Source organism: Lissotriton helveticus, chromosome 7, assembly GCF_964261635.1.
Source record: "Lissotriton helveticus chromosome 7, aLisHel1.1, whole genome shotgun sequence".
Lineage (NCBI taxonomy): Eukaryota > Metazoa > Chordata > Amphibia > Caudata > Salamandridae > Lissotriton > Lissotriton helveticus.
The window spans coordinates 1,784,054,977-1,784,082,310 of record NC_136068.1 but is presented as its reverse complement, the minus strand read 5'-3'; the positions used below and the strand labels follow the sequence as shown (position 1 = coordinate 1,784,082,310).

The 27,334-nt window shown below is 46.6% G+C and overlaps 1 pseudogene across 1 annotated transcript in view; it reads left to right on the top strand.

Moving 5' to 3' along the window:
• The window catches only part of LOC144770767 (phospholipase A2 inhibitor gamma subunit B-like), a 195,981-nt pseudogene that overhangs the window by 16,112 nt on the left and 152,535 nt on the right, over nt 1-27,334 (top strand). The window contains exons 2-3 of the transcript XR_013599008.1: nt 9,143-9,262; nt 25,482-25,631. The product of XR_013599008.1 is annotated as a phospholipase A2 inhibitor gamma subunit B-like (transcript). The remainder of the gene's footprint in view (nt 1-9,142; nt 9,263-25,481; nt 25,632-27,334) is intronic.

The window sequence follows — 27,334 nt, the reverse complement described above, 5'->3', positions numbered from 1 at the left end:
GCCAGAGTAGAAAAAATTGACACAATGATGCCCATAAAGGAGGCCGCTCCCTATTGGGTCCCCCCATGAGGGCAGGGGACACACGATGATATTAACCACCAAGATGCGAGAGGGAGGGTAGTTTACAACTGGGTTTACCAACCATGGGATCGGCAAGACATCCTGACTTTCCGAAAGTCCTTGCCTGATCTGCGAAAGAACCCCACAGCCTTCTATACAGAATTAGCCACTGCTTTGGGTTCGACGATTATGACCCTAGCGGATATCGATTTGTTTTTCGGGTTATGTCTGCCAGCTGATGTGTGGAAGCAAATCCGGAAAGTCGACCACCTTGAGATGTTCGGACATCCCTGGATACAACTCGGTGATGTAGACAAACAGCGAGAGCCGGGACAGAAACCTTTGAAAGCCATTCTAGACCTACCAGATAAGATCGTGCAGAAATTAAAAACCCTAGTCCCAGAAAGGAAGGTGGACTGGTCGATAGTAACGGCCTGTTGCCAGAAACCCCAGGAAGACGTATCAGAATACTTCTCCAGGTTTGAAACAGTGTTCTCCGATTACAGCGGCCAGGACATGACCACTGCAACCGGACATCACTTGTTTGTCCAGAACTATGTGAAAGGCCTGACACCAGAAGTCTCGCAGAAACTACAGACTAGCGAGAGTAGTTGGGCGGCCTCCAAGCCCGCAGCTATCCTTCAGATGGCTCAATACTATGAGCGACAAAAGGACGAGAACGATCGAGCGACTGAGAAAAAGAAAAAGGACTTGAAAGAGAGGGTGATGATTGCCCAGTTGCAAGGGGTGACTGTAGGAAGGGAACAGTATAGAGGGAACTACCAGTCGAATGCTCCTAGAAATCCACCCCCTAGAGACCGCACACCCGCACCCGGCGCTCCACGAACAGACCTCGATGAGAACCAGTGTGCGTTTTGCAAAGGATTTGGTCATTGGAAGTCTCAATGTCCATTTCTGCAAGAAGCACTCAGAAATAAAGACACGAGAGACGTAGCGGGAGGGCCAAGAAATAGAGGACAGGGACGAGGGCACACAAACGACACCAAAAATGACAGACCAGGCAGACCGAACACGTTTGACCGTCCCCGACAGAATCAGTGCCAACAGTCTGACTGCGACAACGCCCACGACTTTGCATAGGACTGCCAAGGGCAAGGAAGGGATCCAGTCGAGCTCTATGTTGACCAGCAAGGTCCTTATGTCACCGCTAAGGTCCTAGGTATGAAGTCTCCATTTCTGGTAGATACTCGTGCAACACGTAGTGCGTTGTCTAAACGATTGATTCCCAGGGCACCCTTGTCTGGCTCACATGTGACATCAATAGGTTTTGATGGAACGCCCTCCACTAATCCCTTGTCCACACCGATTTCTTTTAACTTGGACAATAACACCACTGACACGACATTTTTGCTCTCCTCCAACACCCCCGACGCTATTATGGGACTTGACTTGTTGAAACATTTTCGAGCTACTATTAGGTGCTCACAAGACGGAGTTCGAGTCATTCTGTACGACAACCAAGCGCTGCTTAGATCTTGTCACACACAACGCATGTTTTCCATCACTGACGCTGACTTGTCCCTACTCGACACCCTACCTCTGTACCTATGGGCAAAGACTGACTCGGACGTAGGACGCATGATGATAGACCCTGTACACATAACTGTTCGACAGGACACAGTGCTCCCAAAACTCCCACAGTATCGGATTTCGCCCGAAGGCGAGAAGGCATTGGTAAAAATCATCCAGTCCCTGGTAGACGCAGGGGTGGTAGAAGAAGTAGTTAGCAATGTTTGCAACAACCCTATCCTACCCATTGTGAAGAAGCAGGGTGAGGGAGATGAAAAAGCGTACCGCTTCATCATCGACCTACGAGAAGTCAACAAAGTAGTCGTACCTCAGTACCCTGTAGTCTCAGACATCACCACCATTCTGACCCTGATTCCTTCCACCGCCACCACCTTCACGGTAATCGATCTCAAGAACGCATTTTTCTCCATCCCCATCTACTCAGACAGCCGCTACCTTTTCGGCTTCACTTTAAAATCCCGCTCATATAGATTTTGTAGAGCACCCCAGGGCTACACTGAAAGTCCAAGCATCTACAGCCAGGCCCTCAAGAGACAGCTGGATGCAGTCCAGTTACCGGATAGAGTGGTGTTGATACAGTACATCGATGATATCCTTTTGGCGGCCGACACCACTCCACTCGCAGCCACAGCCATCATCCAACTCCTGCACTTCCTCGCGGAAAACGGCCACAAGGTCTCCAAGAAGAAGTTGCAATTCTGCCAACCACAAGTCACTTACCTAGGCCACCTCTTGTCCAAAGATGGGAGAAAACTCACACCCGATCGCATTCAAGCTATTCTAGAGACCCCTATCCCTAGAACCCCAAAGCAAGTCCGCTCTTTGGTAGGCCTCACCTCCTTCTGTCGACAATGGTTGCCAAATTTCAGCCTCATTGTGAAACCACTACTTTCCCTACTGGCTAAAGATGTCCCCTCCCGCTCCCTTGGACCCCTGAATGCCAATCCTCCTTCAAGGAACTACGAGACGCCCTTTGTTCAGCACCAGTCCTAGGAACCCCTGATTACACCAAACCCTTCTCTCTCTACACCCACGAAAGGGAGGGATGCGCTTTGTCCGTCCTGACTCAAACCATTGGCCCCAAACAACGCCCGTGTGCCTACTTCTCTGCCACTCTTGACCCTGTAGCGAGAGCTTTGCCTGCCTGCCTTCGAGCAGTAGCTGCTGCTGCTGTCTCTATCCGACAAAGTGAGGGGATCGTACTCTCGAATTCCCTCACGGTGCTAGTGCCCCATGCTGTCGACGCCCTCCTAAACCAGACCAAGACACAACACCTGACCAGCGCATGACTGACTGGGTATGAACTGACACTGCTCGCACCTCACATCACGTTGAAACGATGCACCACGCTGAACTCAGCCACCTTGTTGCCTCTGCCTGAGAATGATCCCGATGTGCCCCCTATACATGACTGTGTGACCCTCACGGACGAACAGACTAGGAGTAGAGTTGACCTTCGAGACACAGCTTTCCCGGATCCGGACGGAGAGCTATGGGTGGATGGCTCTTGCATCAAACTCACCGATGGCACCACCTCAGCTGCATATTCAGTTACCACAGCCCGAACTGTTGTTGAGACCGGCCGCATCACACAGAAATCTGCACAGGCAGCGGAACTGATTGCCCTCACACGAGCGTGTATCCTAGCAGCAGGGATGACAGCAAACATTTACACGGACAGCCAGTATGCCTTCGGGGTGGTTCATCATTTTGGGCTTCTGTGGAAGGAAAGGGGATTCCTGACCTCGCACGGCACCCCCATCCTACACGGAGATCTAGTCTCCGCTCTGATTGAAGCAGTTCTCCTTCCCAAACGACTTGCTGTGATCAAATGTCAGGCACACAAAAGGGTGACAGATATCGTCGGACAAGGAAATGCACTGGCGGACATCACTGCCCGGACGACAGCAGAGAATAGGACGACAACACGCATATACGTGACCAGGTCACAAACAGAAAAATGGAAGGACGCCAGGGAGACCATTAGGGACATCCAGATAGCCAGTGCACCACACAAATTGGGTGGGGATGAAGGACGATGAAGGCTGCTGGCGGACAAAAGACACGAACAAATGGTTGCTATCCAATTCATACTTGATCCCTATACTGACCATGGCTCACTCCACTGCACACATAGGAGCAGCCCCTATGGCCGAACTTGTCTCCCGAGTTTGGCATAATGACAAAATCACAGACTCAGCCAAACGTCTGGTCCAACAATGTCTAATCTGTCTGCAACACAACCCTGGGAAAGGAACTGTTGTACCCCGAGGAGGGTTTGGGGTCCCCAACCACCCATTTGAAGTCCTACAGATGGACTATATTCAGTTAGAGAGATGTCAAGGACTGAAGTATGTACTTGTTGTTGTATGCGCTTTTAGCAAATGGGTGGAAGCCTACCCGACGCGTGACAACACTGCCATTGCCACTGCAAAAGTACTACTGAAAGAGTTCTTCCCTCGCTACGGCCTCTGCCGTATTTTATGGAGTGACAATGGCCCCCATTTTGTAGCCGAGGTTATCCAGCTTATCCTGAAAGGACTGAGGGTACAACAGAAATTCCACGCAGTTTTTCACCCCCAATCTGTTGGACTGGTCGAGCGGCACAATGCCACATTGAAACTAAAACTGGCGAAAATAGTGGCCACCACAGGACTAAAATGGCCAGACGCTCTTCCCCTGGCATTGCTGTCAATGCGTTCCACCCCCACCAAACACCACTTGACCCCTTACGAGGTCGTTTTCGGCCGGCCCATGAGTATCTGGTCTGCACCCAAACCGACATCTATTCACGACGTCCCGGACGTCCTAATGTCTGACTATCTGTATAACGTAACTAAAACACTGTCTGTTATTCATCATCAGGTGCTGCAGGCCATCCCCGATGCTTCCAGGGGCCCCGGACATACTATCCAGCCTGGAGATTTCGTCCTAATTCGGAACTTCTAGCGGGAGAAGAGTCTGGAACCCCGCTGGACGGGCCCCTGGCAAGTCTTGATCACCACCCGAACAGCTCTTCGAGTGGAGGGGAAGCAAAATTGGCTGCATGCACATCATTGCAAGAAAATCTCTCCGACCCTGACGTCGACCGAAGACGTGCCACCCAAGAAGAGCTCCTGAACAAAGACCGACCATCCCTGAGCTGCTACCCTGAGACAGAGACACTCGAATTGGCGAAGTTCCTTGATCCCACTGTGCCATCCAGAGAGGGGTATAACCTGCGACGAAAGAAGGGAGCTTCGGCTAAGTAGACCACTGACTAAGTTACAATTCTCAGACTGGTGGCCTAACACTACTAAGGCTGCCAGGAGAGAAGCCCAACGAAGTTTGTGGTTCTGCCCACTACCGAGCACCTTGAAGATGATGGAAGTGCCCGATACGAAGGTGATGGAAGTAACCGGACATCCGAAGACCCACTACAGAAATCCGAAAACTGACAGGTTGCACAGCTCAAAGACTATTGCTCTTCTTATCGCTCTTCTCTTTTGCCTCCTCCTCATGACTACCTTCTGGATCGTGGAAGAGAACGCACCGGCTCATAAGACATTTTTAACGACTGCACAGCCTACCACCATGAAAGAACACTACCTGGTCTCTCTTTCACCTCAAATCCAAGAAAGGCGTAAGGAGTTCTGGAACAACTCCTTCGTACAGTTGCTGCACCAACGCAACCTTGCTGCCAATGCCACGAATTGCTGGATCTGTGGGTTGATACCACATGCCACCGGACGTTCCATCCCGCTTCATCCCTTCACCTTTCTCTGTTCATGGTTCCTGCCTTGCTTGGCTGATTCTCTTGCAAGAGAGCTACAGAGACAATGCCACTTCCAGCGGAACTATGTCGCACTTTTATCAAGGGGTCTGGCTTAATAAAACCGTAAGAACTGCTGCTCCCTTCTGGCCTCTATCCTCCAATGCTTCTGTTCACATGGACATCCCCGCCAAAGAAAGGGTGAAGATGCAAGTGTTCAACAATCCAGCCAGACCCACCTTCTACCTCCGGAAACGAACGGCTGCCACCCTGACTGTGGCCCTATCTGTGGTCAATGTCTCAGGCCTTGTATGCATCACAGGCCATGGGACACAACTGGTGGGTCACAGCGCTTGCCGCATCATCAGAAATTTGGACTCAACCGACCCACCCTCCTTTGTCACCTCTCCAAACATGTACTTCGTCTGTGGTACAAAAGCCTACACCTGGCTCCCAAAGGGCTGGGGAGGTACCTGCTACATTGCCTTCATCCTTCCTCCGACCTATGAACGAGCAAAGGACATTGAGCAGGCCGACTCCACCGGAGCACAATTCTTGGATGCAAAAAAGGGACTTGTTCCACTTTGGGGTCCGATGGCGAACAGTCGTGCCATTCGGCATTTGTCCCAGGCAGTCGAAACAACGATGAACATTACAGCTGGTATCCTCACAAACAATACAGCCGAGCTTCAGGCGGTCCGTCTGGTGGCTCTTCAAAACCGCCTTGTTCTAGATGTGGTTCTGGCGGACCGTGGAGGAGCATGCCGTATCATCGGGTCCAGCTGTTGTACCTACATACCGGACAATTCGCCCTCAGTCTACAAAGCCATTGAACACCTCAACAGACTCTCCTCAGAAGTTCATCAGGAACAGGACTGATGGTCACTTGGGAGTTGGTTCTGGAGTGCTGTAAAGGACTGGGGATGGAGGTTGTTCATGATCGTACTGATACCAATCGTCGCAATATGTGGACTCTGCCCGGGTATTCAATGCTTGCCGCCTCTGTGCTCGCTGTTTGCTAACTGTATTTGCCCTAAGACTCCGAACTTCGAAGCTGAACGTATGAAAGCTTTGTATGATATCGAAATACGTAATATAATGGGGATAGACATAAATTGACAAGCTGGCTAGATATGTTGAAAAGGGAGGACTGTTGAAATCTGGATTGTGGCATAAACATTATCGGCGCCATCTTGTCCTTTATCAGATCCATACGTGCGCATAAACAGCAGCCATTTTGATTGCCTTGGCCTCTCTGACCACCGCCAATAGCCCGCACGTCACCCCCCTCACCCCCCGGCCTCGCAAGCATCCCCTGCGCCCTGCCAGCCCCCGATCTCTCCTGCCTGGGCCATAAATGCACCTCCAGCGCGACCCTGCCTCAGAGCCACATCCCGTGCGGATCCCACATACCCTTTCATCTCATTCATGCAAACGGACCCTTTGATAACCCCCTTCCCCTGTGCCAGATTGCTCGAGCTGATCCCAGGCTGTCACCTGGCCCTGCGGATGCAGTTTATTGCCCCCTACAGTAGGAACTCGCCTCTCTTCAAAGGGGGCCGAGATTAATCAATGTCTTCACACCACAATATCCGACTGATCGCCCATATTCCCGCTCCCGGCGGATTGTCCAGCTGTGCGATAGCCATCACGCTGAGATTGGGGTGGGAACCTCTACTGTAGATATGTGTGGGAACGGGCCTGAAGTGGGGATTCCGGGGATGTCTTTCCGTACATCAAAGCATTGCCAAAGAACGTGTTGTATGCAATAAAGTCATAAACCTGTGTATAAGAGGCCAGGCCTCAGAGATGTTGTTAGAGCACCTCGAGAAGATACCCTGTTGTCTGATTTGACGTGTTCTGCTCCGTCGGAGTAAACTCCTGTTTCTTGCCTTCCTGTCTCCAGCGCCTGCCTCTTTGTTTGGTAATCTCGAATGGTATGAGAGGCGGCTAACGCCAGGCAAATACTGAAGGGTTCTTGGTCGAATTCGGCCCGACCTTTTAACACCCGGCGGTGTCTGCCTTACTCTGTTGGTTCCTGTGCTTCGTTTGTGAAATGGGACGTCCTAGTCTGTTCCAGGCCTTCTTGCCAGAAATGACCGAGATCTAGTAATATTGCTTCCCACGCCACTGCCAGTGGCTGTGTTCGCAGCCCTGGAGTATCTTCACGGTAGAGTGCTACTCTTTCTGCTTCGGCCCAACATCTTAGTGATTACAGCCAGGCTTTTGTGGTTCGGGGTTCTGGAGACTTCCAGCGCCTGCTACAATGAACCCAAAATCTATAAATCATAATGTCACTTCATGCCTCTTGGATCTCTGGTATTGGCCCAATAGGCAGATCTCCCAGGTGCACTCCACCGCTCGACCAGTGCAATGTGCTAAGCGCATTGTAACTCCTTCCCAATCAGAGGCAGGTCCAGAACATATGCTAAAGGTCTCCATCTACTAGTTTGCATCTAGGGTATTTGGCAGCTATAAGGCGAAAGTATTGGTTAATCTTAGCTGGTGCCATATGAGCCCTTTGTGGAGTAAAATACTGTATTAAACGGAAGCTGCCATTCCTTGGGATATGTGTTGGTCCCTCTAGGATGGCCGTCCACTCATGTCCGGTGCACTGCCCCTGCAGATCTACATCTCAGTGGTGTCTAAGCGATGTCAGCGGATGCGCGCATTGTGTTCGCAGCGACTCAGCAAATCATTTGGTAAGATGCCTTCAGGTGCCCATCACATGCAGGCATTGAATTGTGAGGTATTTTGTGCCATGGGCATGGCTTGTGAGTCATGCGCCCCCACGATGCTCGCAATGCCCACATCAGCGAGGTGTGTAGAATTCATTGGCCTTGAGGTAGGCCGAATTCCTCAACTAGCGTGTCAAGTACTGATCGTGGGACAGTCTCCCTGCACAACAGTCTTGGCATGCCAAGTATGGGTAGGGAGGGAGCATATGGGATAGTCCCTTTTGTGTGTTTAGACTGCGGCAGAAGGCGATGTAGGCGACGGTCATCAGAAGCTGACAGGTGCTGCCCCCCTTCTGCCAGGGTGGAACGGGACTGCGATTTGGGGTGAATGTAACCAGGCCGCTGCATGGCAGTGTCTGTTGAGTGCATACCGCTAACCCAGCGGGCCACCCACTGCAGCTGCACTGCTAACTCATAATGTTCCATGTTAGGTACAGCGAATCCACCTCGGGTGACAGGTAGAGTTTTGCCAGTGCTACCCTGCTAACTGTGAGGTGCCATATGAACTGCCTCAGGTCTCGCCAAAGCATGTGAAAGATCGAGGGATTGAAATAGGATACAGGATGTCTCACTGAAGTCTACAAAAAGTAGTTACTCACGCCACATCCGAATCCATTGTTGTTTTGCATACCATCGCCACCTCGGTTGAGACCTAGCCATATGTAAATCAGTGTTGACCCTAGTCCAACCTGGCCTACCAGGCCAGATCCTCCCTGAACTGGAAACCTGGTGTCAGCCTTATTAGGGCTCATTAGTCAGATATAGCTTGGTTCCAGTGGCACAGTGTAACAGGTCCCACGTCTGACTTATAACTTATTTGAGCGTTGAGTGCTTGATTAATAGTGTGTTTAGTGCACATCATAATGTATGTAGAGAACTACTTGCATAGCTAGAGATTTGGGTTATGGGGTCTATGATTCTGCATTGAATATGTGTGCAGTGTATGTTTCACATGCTTACATTTGGAGTGAAGGATACTGTATTGTTGAAGAACGTGTCTGACGTCAGAGCTTTACAAATAACATCTTTCTTTCCTTTCTAGGACACTCTTTGAGCTGTGATTCGTGCTTGAAATATGGTTCACCCGGCTGTCAAGGCTCCAAAGTTAAGTGCATTCAAGGTAGTGACAAGTGCATGGAGGCATTTGAGAACAACACCCTTGGTGAGTGTCCTTAACCACAGTTTCAATGACAATCCTGAACAAATGGATGTAAAAGGGGAACATATTCATATATGAACGCATTGATAACTCACCTCCTGCTGACTAACAGTAGCATCAAAAGCTGATATGAAGGAGTCTGGGAGTGGAGCCAACAGGGATTAAGGACATTTCCAATGTCTACATCAGTTGCCAAACTGAATGGGCACTGTTTCTGCCACTGTGCACACGCTGTCATGTTTGGCACTCTGTCCTTAACTCATTGTGTGCCATCTGACACATTACCTTCCTTTAATCTTAAAAGCTCATTCTGTTATGTTAATTGTTTTCTTTTAAATGTGTACTACTACAGGCTGGGAGTTTGAAAGGCATCTCTTCTGACTGCTACAGAAGGAGGCGGAGGTCTGGCCTCCTTTTAAAAAGCCCAATCTTGACAGTGAAGATTATAAAAACTTTCATTCAATCTCGCTACTTCCACTACCTGCTAAGATTCTTGAGAGACACCTGAACTGCCACCTACAGGAGTTTGTGGAAGAGCAGGGATGGTTGGACATTTCTCAATTGAGTTTCTGGCAACATCACAGAACTGAAACTGCATTGTTGTAGGCCACTGATTGTATTAGGTGGCTGTTGGATGAAAGGCAATGCTCTAATCCTGTTGGATCTGTCCGCAGCCTTCGATACCATCTCTGATTGAACGCCTACAAAAGATGGGCATAACGGATAGAGCCCTGGCACTGTTGTCCTCCTTACTCAAAGATCACTCTCAGAAGGTTATGCTTAACCAGTACCACTTTGATGTATTTTCCTTGCCATGTAGTGTACAGCATGGCTCCTCATTGATAGCCTAAGTCATTTAGGGGCATATTACCAACAACTAGCGATATTTATCACTAAATGCGCTTAGCAACTTTTTTTTTTATCGCTGCCTATCGCTGGATATTTTAGCGGAGAAAACATGAAATTAGCAACGTTTTTCTCCATAGCGCTAAAATATCCAGCGATAGCGGCGTAATGCGAGAATATCTCTGAGAATACAGTGATCTTCTCGCATTAGCGACGAAATGCTCTTAGCCATGTTATCCACCTCCCATTGGATAACATGGCTAAGAACTGGTCAGAGCAGGCAAGGCAGTTTTTGGTGATAGCGGGAATATTTCCATCGCTACGCCAGCCTTGGGAATAGCCGATATCGACGTTATCGACTGCTTTCAGTCGCTAACGGGTTGGGTACGCCCACTTTGCATGTCATTAGCTATAAATATCGCTGACATGCAAAGCGGGCCCCAAACCGCTCGCTATCGCCTTCAAGCTGTCGCTAACTGCTGTTAGCGACAGCTTGATAATAGGGCGATAAAATTTTCGCCGCTTGGCGGCCGAAAACGGCCGTTAAACCGGCGAAAAGTGCCTATCGCCCCCCCTTGATAATATGCCCCTTAATCTCTACGTTTCTCCACCTGCCACCATTATTCACTCCTATGGGCTTCATGGGCTGCATGCAATATCATACGCTCACAACACCCAGGTCATTGCGTCGATCCTTAAAAACTCTGCAAGTACTGCAGCTAATTTGTCTGTGGTAGCAGAATGGGTGGGAAGACACTTCCTGAAAGTCACTGTTGAGAAAACAGAAGTGTTGCTCTTTAGAACACATGCCTCAATTTGTAATGATAACAGGTGGCCAGACACCTTATGCACCCTGCCTGTTCCAGCTGAGAAGGACCCACAATCTGGGGGTGATTCAAGCTGGTGAACTCTCTCTTAATGGACATGCTAATTGCACAGTTGCAACCTTTTTCCAGCTCATAAGAAGATGAAAGAAAATGTTCCCCTTCATTTCCTTCTCAGTGTGGAAACAAGTTGCTCTGGCGCTGGTTAGGTCCAGAATTTATTATTTTAATGCTCTTTATCTGGACGCTAACATCACTACCCAGGAAAATTACCGGTAGCGCAGAATGCTCTTGCTAGGGCGATTCTTGGCATCAAATAAAACTATGTGTGTGAAAACTAGCCGTCTCTCTGCTACAATAAGGCAGACTACTGGACAGGAAACCACTGTGAAAAATGTCCATCAGTTACACGATTCGTACCGCCCAGTACATCATTTGGTCTACTTCACAGTAGGTAGCCCAATGTCTATCTCCAGATATAGATAGAGGAGACAGATGACTGGTGGATGTTGTTATTGTTGTAACTGTAAGCAGTGCATAAGTGATTTAGTGAAAAATAGTGAAAAAGTGTTCAGAGTAAAATTGGATAAGGCATGCAATATAAACTTTATTCTGGAGCCATGCCCTTCCAAATATAAAACCAATAAAGTGCAATGTAGTCAGATGTTTCAAACAAATACCTTCTGACTGGGTTATCTGGTCGACATGTTTCTGTGGACTTACACGGTCAATAATTGAACCTGCCGCTTCCTCAGGACCCATAAACTAAATTGCTACTGCTTGTATGTGAAAAAAATAAAAATTAAATTATCACTAGGACATAAGTGAACACTAATGCTGAAAGTCACTTGTTCACTTACAGTTTTCCTCCTTTGATATAGAAGTCCATTTATAAATTCGCCAGGATATCCACACATAGATGAAAATAAAAATAAACAAAATGCAATAACACAATCGTTAGTAAAGGTTATTATTTAGACATTGCTATCATGTAAATATTCGCATAAAAGGTATATTAACCTAAGTATGCCATCCAATGTTCATACGTAACATAGGACTCACCTCAATTTATGAGGGGAAAGGCCTCGCCTCACCTGGCAAACAGCTCAGGGACATGAAGCACCGCTCTGCGTTGTAGAAAATATATTTAAGAGTTTAGGAAGAAGACACGTGACTATTCAAAGGTGCACACCTCACTCTCAATAGAATGTGTATTTCTTGCTTTTTATTTTATGTATCCAAGTATTCAATCGCTCATTTACTTAAGTTGCTATCATTGCAAAGCGTTCCGTTAGCCAACCAAATCAACGCATTAGTCGAACAGGTCTACAAAGAGTAACACTCGCAACTAGTTATTTTAAATCATTGCTTCCTCTCGTTTATCAGACCTACCATGTCTCATTCAGGACATGGTTGCGCCCCGGTTACACAATACAAGCGGCATATTTAACACGACCACCATTCATGTACATGTATCGCGCTTGCATTTTTGGGGATTAAAATAAGTATGTCTTGCCTCCACACACCCTTACCTGTCCGTCGGTACTTCTAACAGTCTGCCGTGCTGTTTGGGGAGGTACCACGGATCAGGTCGGGTGCTCCCTTATTGTTTTGCATGCTGTCCCGATTGGTCCACTGCGCTGTTATTGAACTACCCCGAATCTTTGGAAATGTAGTTCCCTTATCCAGCACCTCACTATAATACGAAGCGCAACGATGATTGAGCTACCCATCCTGCCTTTCATTCGAAAGAGTCATGGGTAATGTAGTTTAGAGACAAGCGTGTCCTCTGATGTTACGATCTCACAACTGTAAGGGCATTTGTGATGTAGGGTGATATTCACATATATATCTCTCTGCTCGAACGCTCATTTCATCCTGAGCACATAAAGAGCATACCTCCCATTAATAATTATAGTGCGTCAGTTTTAAAGAACGCAATCTAAATAGATGTTATCTCCCACCATGTATCTAAAGATTTAAAAATCCCAGAAAAATTCTAGGAGATACGACATTATGTGATTAGGTTAATAATCAACATTATTGTATTATGGAGAAGCAGGTTAACAATGGAGGCTTCAATCTATTGATTTTATCGTGTTTTCATAGAAAAACTAATGTATTATGGGATATGTAGTCCAACCATGTATTCTACCTGATAATTAAGTCCCAAATACATTTGTTACGGTTAATAGGACTCAAAGTTGCTACCTTATACGTAACTACCTCAGATGTCATGTTGGTGGATGGCCATAAGATCCCACCGTCACTTATGTACACTCTGCACTCTTCATTATATGTATATTTCATAGCTCCAGAGGATCCTACGGACAGCTACAGAGATTGACCTCGTTGGCATAGTCTAAAGTGTCATCCACGGGATATCTTCATTCAATCCGGCCTTATCACAGTTAAGTCTGTACACCCATTTTTGTTCTATCCTAAATAGGTGTCGTGACACATCTATAAAGTGTGCTGGTATTTTAGGCTGCTCCAACACTGTCCATTCAAAGTCTGTAGGTTTATGGCCCACTTGGATGTAGTGATTCGTTAAGCGAGTCGCTTGTTTTTTGCACCTGATTGTGCTCTTATACTCCGAGATCCTTAATTTAATTTTTCGGGTTGTCATGCCGACATACCTAAGTGTGCACGGACATGTAATGAGGTAGATCAAATTGCTACTATTGCAATTCGTGAACCATGTCTGTTCCCAGTTGTGACTTGTCCCTATATCTATGGACATTGTATGTTTTGTCTGGGGACATGCAGCACAGTTTCCACACGGATGGTGCCCTGTTACAGGTGGCATGTCCCATAGTGTGCCTACTTGATGTGGCTCTCTGGCTGCCGGTCTAGTATGAATCAATTGATCTCTCAGGTTAGTCGCTCTTTTGAACGCGAAAAGTGGCTGTTCCAAGGTATCTTTGCCAGTGTTCAAAATCTTCCAGTGCTTGCGTACTATGCGTTGGATAGCATTGGACCTAGTGCTGAAAGTATTGACGCATGTAAGTCTGTCATTCTTCTCTTTGAGTACTGGTGGATCTAATAGGGCTTCCCGGTTATTGTTAGCTGCCCTCTTCTTTGAGCGTTTTATCAGTTTCTTAGGGTAGCTCCTATCGCCCAGTTGTTGGGCTAGATCTTCAGAGTGTTTTACGAAGTCTTCTTTGGATGAGCAGTTCTGATGCAATCGTAAGAACTGTCCATACGGTAAGTTGTCACGCAAGGACTTCGGATGGCAGCTGGTATATTCTAACAAAGAGTTCCGAGCCATGGGCTTCCTATATAGCTCTGATTTGAGACCTTGTGGTGTTGCTGTTATCAAAAGATCTAGGAAAGCCAAAGAATGATTATTACTTTCCAATGTGAAGCGTAAGAAGTTGTTACGGTTATTCAACCAGCTGTGAAAGGCCTAAAGGGAGATGTTACCACCACGCCAGATCACAAGGATGTCATCGATGTATCTTTTCCATGTTCGTATTGATGTCATATACGGATTGTCATTGTTGAGGACGTAGTCCTGTTCGAATTTGTGCATGTATAGATTTGCCAGGCTAGGAGCAAAAACACTGCCCATGCTCGTCCCAGATGTTTGTAGGTAGCACTGGCCTTCAAATTCGAATTTTTTTTCTTTCATGGCTATTGTAGCCAGATTCATAATCAAAGAAACGGGAGTTATCGAATCAAGGTCTCGATCACCCAACAAGGTTTCTATCGCTTCTAAGGTTTCATTTTGGGGGATAGAGGTATACAAAGACTCGACGTCAAAGGATACCAAAAGGTCCGTTGTAGGATCGAATTCTATGTCAGGCAAGAGTCTCAGTAGATCTTTTGTATCCTGCAAGTAGGTAGGCATTAGTTTAACCATAGGTCTTAGAAAAAAATCAACGAACGTTGATAAAGGTTCTAATAGCGATCCAATGCCCGAAATGATCGGACGGCCAGGTGGAGGTCTCTGTACCTTATGGATCTTTGGTAAGATATAGAAATATGGTCTCACAGGATGTGAAGTTGTCAAGTAGGCTGCTTCTTTACTCGTTATCCACCTTCCGCCAATGCCTCCTCTACGATGTGTCCAATGGTTGTGGATAACCTTGGGGTTGGGTCTTCTGTCAATAATTTATATGAGCGGGTATCTCCTAGTTGGCGTAAGCATTCTTCTCTATATGTGGTTGTATCCATCACCACAGTCGCCCCGCCTTTGTCAGCTGGTTTGATCGTTATTGACTGGTCTTTCATGAGTTCTTTCACAGCTTTCTGCTCTGATTTTGGAGTGTTCATAAAAGGTTTGTGTATCTGATGGAATAGCGCCTGTACATCATGTTGTACTGCCTCTTCGAACGTGAGAACCTTAGCAGGCACCGTGCTTGCTAGTGGACTGAAAGTGGATGGTTTTTTCAGTCCAGTATTTACAAAATTGTGTCAATTAGGTCTTTCTTATCGAAGAAAAAACGGAGTCTCACCTTTCTGAAAAATTTCGACAACTCGATCTGTGTTTGGAACGGATCACCAACATTTGTCCCTACGAAGCCGAGGCCTCTGTTCAGTACTTTCTCTTCTAAAGGTGTCAGGGTTCGTGAACTAAGATTCACTATGAGGCTGGTCCCACACTCGTTCCTGCTTGTTCCTGAGGGATCTGTTTGCCACTCCGGAGTCCCATTCCTTGTTGGGGAACATTCCATTGTACTTGTCCCTGTGTCCGGCGTCTTCCGCGTGACCTCCCCCTGCCAAACCCTAAAAAAGGCACGTTTGGGCCTGGTGGAAAAGGCCCTGGTCCTTAGGGTCCCATATTTTGAGGGAACTGTGGTGGGACTTGCATCCAAGGGTTAGGTGGCCACCAAGGATTGAATTGCCCTTGGTTATAGTTTTGTGCCCCTCCATACCCGCCACGGCCTCTACCTCTCTTATTAGTTGTTGAATTATTAGAGGAGTCTGAATCCGTAGAATTATCTCCAGAAGAAGAGGTCCCATAGGTCGATCCTCCAGATCTGCCATTGCGGTTGAATGGCGCTGGGACATAGTTGGCAGTTGGGTAGATCTTCTCTTTAGAGAATTTCGCTAGATCTTTTTTGCATTTCTCCAGTTTTGCAAATAAGATGTTGTCTTTGAAGTCCTTATTCGATTTGTTGTTCTCATCTTGTTGTTTCGTAAATAGTTTTCCCGTTATAGTTGCTTTTATTTGTCCTTCCAACTGTTGGATCTCTATCATGATTACGTCTGCAGCTTTTTTTGCAGACTTAATAATTAGGACCAACCAGTCTCTCGTACACTTCCAGGCAATTAAATACCAGTCTCTAATGAAGTCTGGATCGTCCAGAAAAAGTCTTGGTGAATTCACGACAATCAGTCCTGACGGTGCACCATTCCCTCTAAGGTATTCAGCCATGGTGATTCCATGGACGCATGTGCGAGAGTGACTTTTCTTCAAGGTCAAGATCTTTGGCCAGCCATCCTGACTTGTATCCTGAGGTTTTGGTAGGTTGTCTAGCATGCTAGGATTGTCATCCAATATTGATTGGATCTCCGCCTCGTCGTAGGCTAAACCTAGGTTCGATGCCATCGTTGTTCAAAGACAGGTGATTTAATATTTCGTTATAAGATGAGCTATCTTAGAAGTATTATAGCAACCGTTTACATTTCATAATTATGAGTCATGAACACCGATAGAAGGCCACGTGTAACAAACTCAACTCTTAGTCCAAATCTATTTTAATGGGAGGTATGCTCTTTATGTGCTCAGGATGAAATGAGCGTTCGAGCAGAGAGATATATATATATGAATATCACCCTACATCACAAATGCCCTTACAGTTGTGAGATCGTAACATCAGAGGAGGCGCTTGTCTCTAAACTACATTACATTACGGACTTTAACAGTTAAGTAAACATATAAATAAATAAAACGAATTCTGTTTTGTGCACTGCATCACCAAATGCGATGCAGTGCGCGCAACGAAATTCGTTTTATTTATTTATATGTTTACTTACCTGTTAATGTCCGTAATCCATACATTACAACCCCCCACCCAGCCCCTCCCCCTCCCTACGTCACCGCCCTGCAGTTACACCTACCACCGGTCGTGGCTGCTATCAAGCTAGTGCAGCCTGGATTAGGGAGACATGACAGGTACAAATCTCCACCCAGTCTATCGCAAATAGGTTACCTTGCCTAGAATCAATAGGAAGAGAGGTGAGGGGACAGAGCCTTCTCAGTCGCTGTAGCCAGACTTTGGAACTCACTCACCCAGTCTTTGACTTCAAATAAAGGCTACCTGCCTTTCAGAAAGGCATTCAAATCCTGGTTGTACACTATATAGACAGTCCCTGTGTTAGCATTATAAGTGTTTGATTTGCCAGGAGACTGAAGTGGACTGCTGTAACTACAGTGCCTTGACGGCTACAGCCAGTTGTTGTGCTTTATAAATTAAAATCAAATCAAATGGCTCTGTATGACATATGGGGCCCTATTATATTTGGACACCCTTTCCCTGTTTTCAAGAGAGCGTGCACTCTATTACAAAGAATGCGCTGCTCCTAGTGCAGCCGCGAACTCGTGCTGCCCTGGGGGCCTCGCATTCAAGTGAAATACGGAGCGCCTGAACTTATAACACCATCGATGCTCATGACGAGCTGAGCTCGTCATGAGTCACGGCGCTCCGGTGCTCATGACGAGCTCAGCTCATCATGAGCCATGGAACGCTCGCATGCGGGGATAATTCCCCTGCTGTGCTGAGCGTTCCATGGGAATGGGTGGGCTCATGACGAGCTGGGCTCGTCATGAGCACACGAGCGCCATGCCTCATGATGAGCTGAGCTTGTCATGAGCATGGGGGTGCTGCGTGTGCCCCCAGCACAGCAGGGAAATTACCCACGCACGGAAGGGGTTAAAGGGGATTAGAGATCCCCTTGCAGGCAGGTGCAGTGAGTGGCTGCACATACCTGCAAGGCTATGTCTTTCCTCCCTCTAGAGGGCTGCTATCAGGGGGCGCACTTACACACTGTCAGTGCACCCCGACAGCTTCTTTGCCCCTGCCCCCACACATGTAATAGGGAATAGGAGCAGAGGCAAAGGGATTAAGGAACAACCACTTGAAAAAGCGCTGGCGCTGTATGTGCAGCAGCGCTTTTAGTATTACAGAAGGGACCGCACAAGCATCTGTGGCCACTTCTATAATACCAAAGTGCCCAGTGGGAGCGCAAGCGACACAAACACAAAATGGTGTAAATTGGGATTTGACTTGAGGCCTCGATTCCGGATGCAAATCGAAGCAGCTGGCAGTTAACCCATGACTTTTAAATCCTGTTTCACTTCTCTTAACATGGTCAAGTCAAGTCAAGTCAAGTCAGAATTTGTATAGCGCACTACATACCCCGAGGGTCTCAAGGCGCTTGAGGAAGGGGGGGAGGTTTACTTATCGAATATCCAGGTTTTAAGCTGTTTTCTGAAGGCTAGGTGGTTTTGAGTGAGGCGTAGTTGGGTGGGAAGGGAATTCCAGGTTTTGGCCGCTAAGTAGGAGAAGCATCTTCCCCCCATGGTGGCTTTGTGGATGAGTGGCACAGCGGCGAGGGCTTGGTTGGACGAACGCAGCTGGCGGGTGGGGGTGTAAAAGGAAAGGCGCGTGTTGAGACAGTCAGGTCCAAGTTCGTATAGGGCTTTGTGTGCGTGGGTGAGGAGACGGAATGTTATCCTCTTGTTGACGGGGAGCCAGTGAAGGTCTTTCAGGTGAACGGAAATGTGGTCTGTGCGGGGGATGTCTAGTATGAGTCTGGCAGATGCATTTTGGATGCGTTGGAGTTTTTTCTGCAGTTTCGCGGTGGTACCGGCGTAAAGGGTGTTTCCGTAGTCCAGACGGCTTGTAACCAGTGTGTGGGTGACCGTTTTTCTTGTTTCGGTGGGGATCCAGCGAAAAGTTTTTTTGAGCATGCGTAGGATGTTGAAGCATGATGATGAGACGGCGTTGACTTGTCTGGTCATCGAGAGCAAGGAGTCCAGGATGATGCCCAGGTTCCGTGCGTGGTCCGTCGGTATGGGGGCTTTTCCTAGGGCCGTTGGCCACCAAGAGTCGTCCCAGGCGGAAGGGGGTGCGCCTAAGATAAGGACTTCCGTTTTGTCCAAGTTCAGTTTTAGACGGCTGTGCTTCATCCACTGGGCTACTTCTTTCATCCCTTCATGTAGGTTGGTTTTGGCGGAGATTGGGTCTTTGGTGAGTGAGAGGATCAGCTGAGTGTCATCAGCGTAGGAAATGATGTTGAGGTTGTGTTGACGTGCGATGGTTGCGAGGGGGCTCATGTAGACGTTGAAGAGGGTGGGGCTGAGTGATGATCCTTGCGGGACGCCGCAGATGACTTCGGTGGCCTCTGACTTAAAAGGGGGGAGGCGGACTCTCTGAGTTCTTCCAGCGAGGAACGAAATGATCCAGTATAATGCTTTTCCTTGAATTCCGATGTTTCTGAGGCGTTGTATCAGGGTGCTATGGCAGACTGTGTCGAAGGCTGCAGAGAGGTCAAGGAGGATGAGGGCGACTGTGTCTCCGTTGTCCAGTAGAGTTCGAATGTCGTCTGTTGCTGCGATGAGGGCGGTCTCGGTACTGTGTTTGGCTCGGAAGCCAGACTGTGAGGAGTCAAGTGATTTGTTGGTTTCGAGGAAGGCGGCGAGCTGATTGTTGACGGCTTTCTCAATGACTTTGGCAGGGAATGGGAGGAGCGAGATGGGGCGGTAATTTTTGAGTTCGGTGGGGTCAGCTGTGGGCTTCTTCAGAAGAGCTCTGAGTTCGGCGTGTTTCCAGCTTTCTGGGAATGTGGCGGAGTTGAGGGAGCAGTTGATGACGTCTCGGAGATGGGGTGCGATAATGGAGTTTGCTTTGTTGAAGATGTGATGGGGGCATGGGTCTGTAGGGGATCCTGAGTGGATGGAGTTCATTAGGCGAATGGTGTCTTCTGTGGTGATTGGGTTCCAGTCGAAAAGGTTATTCGGAGGAGTTACGGGTTCGGAGGTAAGTGAGGTTAACTGGTTTGCGGGTTGGTTGTCAAAGCTGTTATGAATGTCGCCAATTTTGTCATGGAAGAATGAGGCGAGGGGGTTGCAGAGGACTTGAGAGGGGGTGATGTCGTTTGAGCTGGCGGTGGGGTTGGTGAATTCTTTGATGATGTTGAAAAGTTCCTTGCTGTTGCAGGCGTTGTTGTCTAGTCGGTCTTTGAGTGCTGATTTCTTGGCTGTCCGGATTAGTTGGTGGTGTTTGCGGGTGGCGTTTTTGAAGGCGGCTTGGGTGATAGTGTTTGGGTCTTTTTTCCAAGTTTTCTCAAGGGAGCGACAAAGCTTCTTGGATTTCTTAAGGTCATCGTTGAACCAGGGGGCGTTCTTGCTTCCTTGCTTGATTTGATGTTTTTTCAATGGTGCTAGTTTGTCGGCGGTTTGGGTTAACCATTGTGTGAGGTTGATGGCGGCTTGGTTAGGGTTCGTTGAGTAGGCCAGGGGTTTTTGAAGAAGCGATGTGGAAATCTGGTCGATGGTGATTTTGTTCCAATTTCTTCGCAGAGTTGGTTGAGGGTGGTTGTGGGTCATGGTCTTATTGTAAATGAAGTGGATGCAACTGTGGTCTGTCCAGTGGAGGGGTGTGGTGTGCGTGAAGGAGATATGCTTGCTGGAAGTGAAGATAGGGTCGAGTGTGTGTCCTGCATAGTGTGTGGGGGTGTTAACAAGTTGTTTGAGTCCGAGATTGGCGAGGTTGTCCAGGAGGGTGGTAGTGTTACTGTTGTTGCTCTTTTCCAGGTGGAAATTGAGGTCTCCCAGTAGAATGTATTCTTCTGAGGGGAGGGCCTGTGGGGTGATGAAGTCAGTGATGTCTTCGCTGAATCTAGTATGGGGTCCTGGTGGCCTGTAGAGGAGGGTGCCTCTGAGTGTGGTCTTGGGGTCGGTGTGGATCTGGAAGTGAAGGTGTTCGGCGATGGCGAGGTTGTCTTCTGAGCTGGTTGAGACGCGGATGGTGTTCTTGTGGACGATGGCGATGCCTCCTCCTGTTTGGATGGAGCGGTCCTTACAGATGATCTTGTAGCCGTCCGGGATGGCTATGGCGATGTCTGGAGCTGAAGAGGCATTCATCCAGGTTTCTGTTAGGAAGGCGATGTCCGGAGAAATGGTTTCGAGTAGATGCCAAAGGTCGATGGCGTGTTTGTGAACCGAGCGGGTGTTGAGAAGGATGCATTTAAGGTGGTTGGTAATGGATCTTTGTTTGGTGTTTGTGGGTTTGGTGTGGTTCTTGCTGCAGGTGAATTTGCAGGAGCGGCAGGTGAAGGGTCCATGGGTGTGTCCTGGTGCTGTTTGGGCGCAGTTAGGGAGTTGGCCGGGGTTAAGAGCTAAGAGGGTGGAGGCGTCCTATGTAGTGTGGGAGGGGTGGGTGTTGCGGGGACCAGGGGGTCTGGCGCTAGGTGCGGGCCAGGCGCGGACGGGCGTAGACGGGCTTACCTTTGGTGCACCTTCGGCACGACCGCTGCGCGTGGACGCTGCACGAAAGTCCATCTGTCTCAAATGGATAGTGGAGGGGGGCGGAGCGTGGGAGGGGCAGCTGGGAGGCGGGAGCGAGGTGCAGGGAGGGTCAGGGACGGGCCGAAAACAAACAAAATGGCAGTCAGGTAAACAAATGCTGCGAGGGTCTCCCACAACAAAAGCTATAATGATAATGGAGCGCTATGGGGGCAAGATTATTTCAGGCCAGCAGAGGAAAGCGCTATACCAAGTGAAGCCAGAAAGCGCTGTACAGAGCAATTACGAAGCACACCACAATCAAAATACAATTGTAATAGGCAGCAAGGCACAGCAGCGTTACAGAGCGCGGCGCAGCTATGTGTTTAAATAATGTTAAATGCGAGGCAGAAATCAGCAATAGGTACGATACCAGGAGAGGAGAGGAGGTGGGGGAGCGACCGCTTCTGGAAGCAGCAGGGCTGTCCATGTCTCCTTTGAAACCACTGCAAGTATTTTGTCCACTAGTGCTTATCAAAGGGTTCCTCCACAGCCACTGGACGGAGCTCAGAGAAGTGTAGCAGTTATCTCTTTTCATGGCATGCATTTGCCTCTGAATCATGTAGAAGGAGCATGTCTGAAGTTTGAAAAAAATCATGTGATAAATGAAAGGACATAGATTCGAACTTCCCCTCCAAACCTTCAACCCCGCTGTCTCAGTCTATCATCTTTGAAGATTAGTAAATTGACTATAATTAAAATGGGTATATAATGCCTTGTGTAAAAAATGCTGCCTGCTTGCAGTCAAGCATCTTTTGAGTCTGGGACTCCATTATGGATTGTGAGGGGTTATGAGGAGAATTGTAGAAGAAAAAGAGCAGATAGCTATCTGTTAGAGATAATAAATTAATGCAAAACCAGAAAATGCTCTTAATTTTTTACATTATCAGCGAGCGGAGAAGAGAAGATGAAAAGACAACATTGATGACAATATAGACAGCAGTGAAGCAGAAGTAAAATAAGCCGTTATGTCAGAGACTGCAACATAACGCATATATATATATATATATATATATATATATATATATATATATATATTGGCAAAAAAACGCATCAGTCGAAAAAGGCGCAAGCCAAAATGCTTCCTATTTGTTTCGCGACTCGGTAAATAAACCCAAATCTCTTTTCAACTGAGTGCGGTCTCTTCACTTTTTGGAGTTTTTGTAGCCTAACATATTATGTGGATCCACTGCCGCTAATCGACCAGCATCCGTTCTGGAGTGCTACGAGCGTTTTTCTGTGGACTGGAGCACATTCTTTGGATTCAGGAAGCGCCTGCTGCCGAGACCTATCTGCAGGTCTTTTTAACCAACAGAACATTTTGTAATGAGCACTGTGAAAGGATTGGGACTACACTAACCTTAATGCACAGAGCAGGACTCATCCAGAGCAGACCATCAGGGGACGTGCTATCAGCAGGAAATAGGGTGTGATTAGAACCAGCCGGTGCTCTTTTCATTTTCCACACAAGCCTATAACCTTTCTAGGTTATACACCTCAACATGAAACAATTAGTGCACCCTTAAGTGAACTAACTAAAACAGGACAAAGCTTAGGTGGTCACAAGAATGGGAAGATGCTTTGAAAAAAATTAAAGAAAGGGTGACATCAGCAAAAAACATGCCCTATTTTAATTCAACTGTATTAAATTAATTGAGTGTAGATGAGAGCCCAGTTGGATTAGGATCAAATTTAGCACAACATAAACATGGAAAAAGTTAATTAAGACGTGGAGTCTTATGCCCGTGAAAGTATATCTCGCCTCTGCATCAGACTCAGGCCAGAATTGGAAGCAGGAAGCACCCAGGAAGCACCCAGGCTCCCCTTCCAATCACAAAGCTGCAGTGCAGCATTGTGATTGCTCTGAGAGCTGTGGTTCGACTCTCAGACGGGGACTGGGGACCTGGGCATGTTCATTACCAAGGCTGTAATGCAACCAGCATGGAGAACATGCAAAGCGAGCATGAATGTTTGTTTGACCTATTCCCAGAGAGTCGGCCAAACATTCATCAGTACTTGGAGTGGGCAAACCACTCCTCCCCTGCCCTGCTCTTGGAGCAGATCAGCCCCGCCCGCCAAGGCTGCAAATGAACAGGAACAAATAAAATGATAATAACGTTGAGTTATTATCATTTTATTTTTCATTTAGTGACACTGTTTAAAAGCAGTAGGGTGACGCTTCCCGCCTAAGCCACCACTGGATGGAAGACAACACACCGAAGGAAAAGATTCACATGGTAACAAACAACAAATAAAAGCATGCCAATAATGCTACCAAATTTAAAAAACATTTTATTGCAAAAGATATATTAACATTTAAATAGATCCAAAATGAACTATCGAAATCTGCAAGTGCTCTACTGGGTAGAGGAACTCAAATTATAGTCCCACAATTTCTATGGAACGAATTGTTGAGAAAGCACCTGAAAGCCACTTGGGTGTAGTAAAAACAAAAACATTTCTAAGGGATAAAGTTGGGTTTCCTGTTTTATATGTGATTGTGGAACGCATTGTTTAAACATGTCATCTGTGCTAGTGTACTGGGAAACATCCATCTCCATAACAACTAGTTCTGTCTAAAGTTTCTAATGCTGTATTGGATTCAGCAGCTCTTACGTATTATGGTCCGATGGACTCTGGACAATATCTACTTGTGATATATGAGTATTCAAATTTTTCAAATGATTCAATGTCTGTACTTCCTGTGATACATGAGGTATTTCCAGCGTGGGATATATACACCACACTCCAGTTGAATAGTGGACCTCTGTTTATTTGGGAAATAATTTAATGGATCATACAAAATTTAGGAATAAACTTTAGAGAAATACTCAAATGTGGCTACAAGAAAATTGAATGGTGGAAAGATTTATGAGCAACATAAAGAAACCAATCCCGCGAACAAGTGTTGCAAATTTCAATATATCAATCATCAGAGGTTACAGAGGATCTCCCCTTAGTACAATAGGGAGGAGGTAACTACAGAGTTATTGTTTAGAAAGACATGACAGCCTAGGCTTCCACAGATGCTGATGGCTATAGTAAAATGACATGACAGTATTTCACAGAGAGAGCACCTTTCCAAGTCCAAAATGAAGCAGGATGCAGATCGTAGAAGGCATGCTAAAAGGTCAGATATTTCTTTTTTTGATTGGGGGTATTGTAAAACAAATTAAAGAAAGGAAAACAGATCCTTTGTTTCAAAAGAGCCTTTGCAAGCTACCCTGGTAAAAGGAAATATGATTTCTTTAGCATCTCCAAATATGTCCATCACTGAGGAACTAAGAAAGTCCTACACGGGCGACATACAAAGCAACAATAATAAATATAGTCTGAATGATGAAGAAATTCAAAAGCGAAGCAGAGAGGAAGATGGTAAGAACAACAACTTCCTTTTAGGAACAGGTGCCGACCAAAGGACCAATGGAAGAAATGTGAATGATAGTTACTCAATAATTGAATATGTGTTTAACATTATTTATTCATTTCTTTTGTTAACTTTCTTTTCTTTCAAAAGTGGGGGAAGATGTAAAGTGTGAACAAAAGGCTGCCAGCGTGCAGCCAAGCATCTTTTGAGTCTGGGATTCCATTCTGGAATGTGGGGGGTACAGAGGAGTATGGATGAAGGAAATAAGCAGCAAGCTATTTGTTAGGGATAATAAATTAATGGCAATTCACAAGCTGTTGTCACTCATTTTCAGTCTAAAAGCAGCATCTGGTATTTTCTGGGCTTAGAAGCGGCAGATTTATTATTTGAAACATGTTATTTGTAGTTAATTAAAACCACTCATTAGCATATCATGTGTCCATACCTTTTCAAGCTACATTTATAATTTTCACAAATCCTCTTATGAAAATGCGTTCAGACGCATTAAACACAGAGGCATCCCTAATATGCAGCTTCTTAGCTTCGCCTAGCAGCAGATATGCTATGTACCATCAGATTATGATTATATAAAGATAAGTTAGTAGGTAACGTGTATGCTCAAATCCAGAGTCGCTGCAGCCCTCTCATCAAACTTTTTTTTCGCAACAGATGATGATGAGCGTATAACAGCTTGCAAGACTTGTCACGCTCCTAATATGCCCTCAACTGCCTGTGAATTTCCTCAACACTCCTTCACGTGTTCCAGACTACACATGGGTTTAGTTGTGCAGTGTGGCCAAGACATGGGTCCATTGAAAGGTAGGTCCTGTCCAAGGTTGGGGGGGTTCTTGATACCCTTGTGATGTAATGGGGTTGTGTGTCAGCCTGAATACCAAAACTCACGTTGAGAGTCGGGGCACATATCTTCTTCACAGATAGACTTTTCAGGGACTTCTGAGAACTATTTTATCGGAAATGTTTGCAGGAAGCTGGTTTGTGCCAATGCCTCTATGCCTGAGCAGCCACAAGAGGCCTGGGCCCGTCTGGACAACTGTGAGTATTGATTGAGTGAAAGAGGATGTCAGTATCTGCACATGTCGCCCTCCATCCTGCCCCCAGATATGGTAGGGGCTGATTTAAATCTTGTTGGACAGGTTACTGCACCAACATTTAAATCCCATTATATCCTATAGAATTTAAATGTCAGCAGAATGGATACCCGTCACCGTTGTGATGGAGTAGCTTGCCCGCCAAGATCTAAATCAGGCACTTAAGCACGATATAGCACTTTGTAACTCTCAGTGGCAGCAACTTTATTAACCTAAACTGTAGCTGAGGTATGACGCCCTTCTGCAGTGGCAAACCCTGCAATTCGGTAAATCACTAGGGGCCCGATGTAGGTGGCCATTTACCGACCGGTAAGGGACGATTTCAGCCGTTACCGACTGGTAAATGGGTATTTGTGATGTAAGGGCCCTATTTTACCAATTCGGTAAAATTACCGAATCGGTAAACTTACCGAATCGGTAAAATACCGAATTGGTATTTTTACCGATTCGGTAACTTCCTGATGTAGGTGGGACTCTTCTGAGTCCCAAAGGCCTTACAGATTCGGTATTTTACCACCCAATCCAATTGGGTGGTAAAATACCGAATCCAGGTGTGCATGCACATTTGTGCATGCACACCTATGCCATGTGACAGACAGACAAGACTTTAGGGCATGTCTGTGTGCCACATGGCACACATGCCTGTATTTGGGGTGCTAGAGGGTGTCAAAGTGACACCCCCTGCACCCTTGCAGGAATCGGTATTTACCGATTCGGTAATTACCGAATCGGTATTTCCCATTGATTCCTATGGGCTTCATAGCCCATAGGAATCAATGGGAAATACCTATTCAGTATTTTCCGAATCGGTAAATACCGAATTTTAAAGAATCGGTATTTCTATTTTTGAAATTACCTACATCGCCTACCTTCATATTTACCGATTCATAAATACCGAATCGGTAAAATTCGGTATTTATGAATCGGTAAATACGATTTTCCTACATCTGGCCCTAGGTCTGTTACCGCAGAATGGGTCCTTACAAAGTAAAAAATCTTTCTGACTCGTAAAAGGGCTTTTTCAACCTTTTCTGAATTGCATATGGAGGGGGTTGGGATGAAAGGTACATTCTATTTCTACTTTTGAATAGGAAAGTTATTGACAATATTTTGTGATTGCAAAATCTGGATAATTACAAGGTGGACCACGAAGAAATGGGGAGTTACCAGAGAGTTAGTAATTCCTGTTCAATTCACCTAATAGTTCCTCACTTTCCCTTACTTTTAATCTGAGATTTCAGCAGTGAAAATCTCCAGGAGAAAGTAACAAAGTCAGTGTGCCTGCATATCTGATAATTCCAATAAGACTGGTAATAGCTGCCACTGGTTCTCTTACTATTAATCTTCCTCCAGAAAAATTTAGATTTTTTATAGGATGCGACCGCCAAAGTGGGGGGTCACACTGGCCATGTT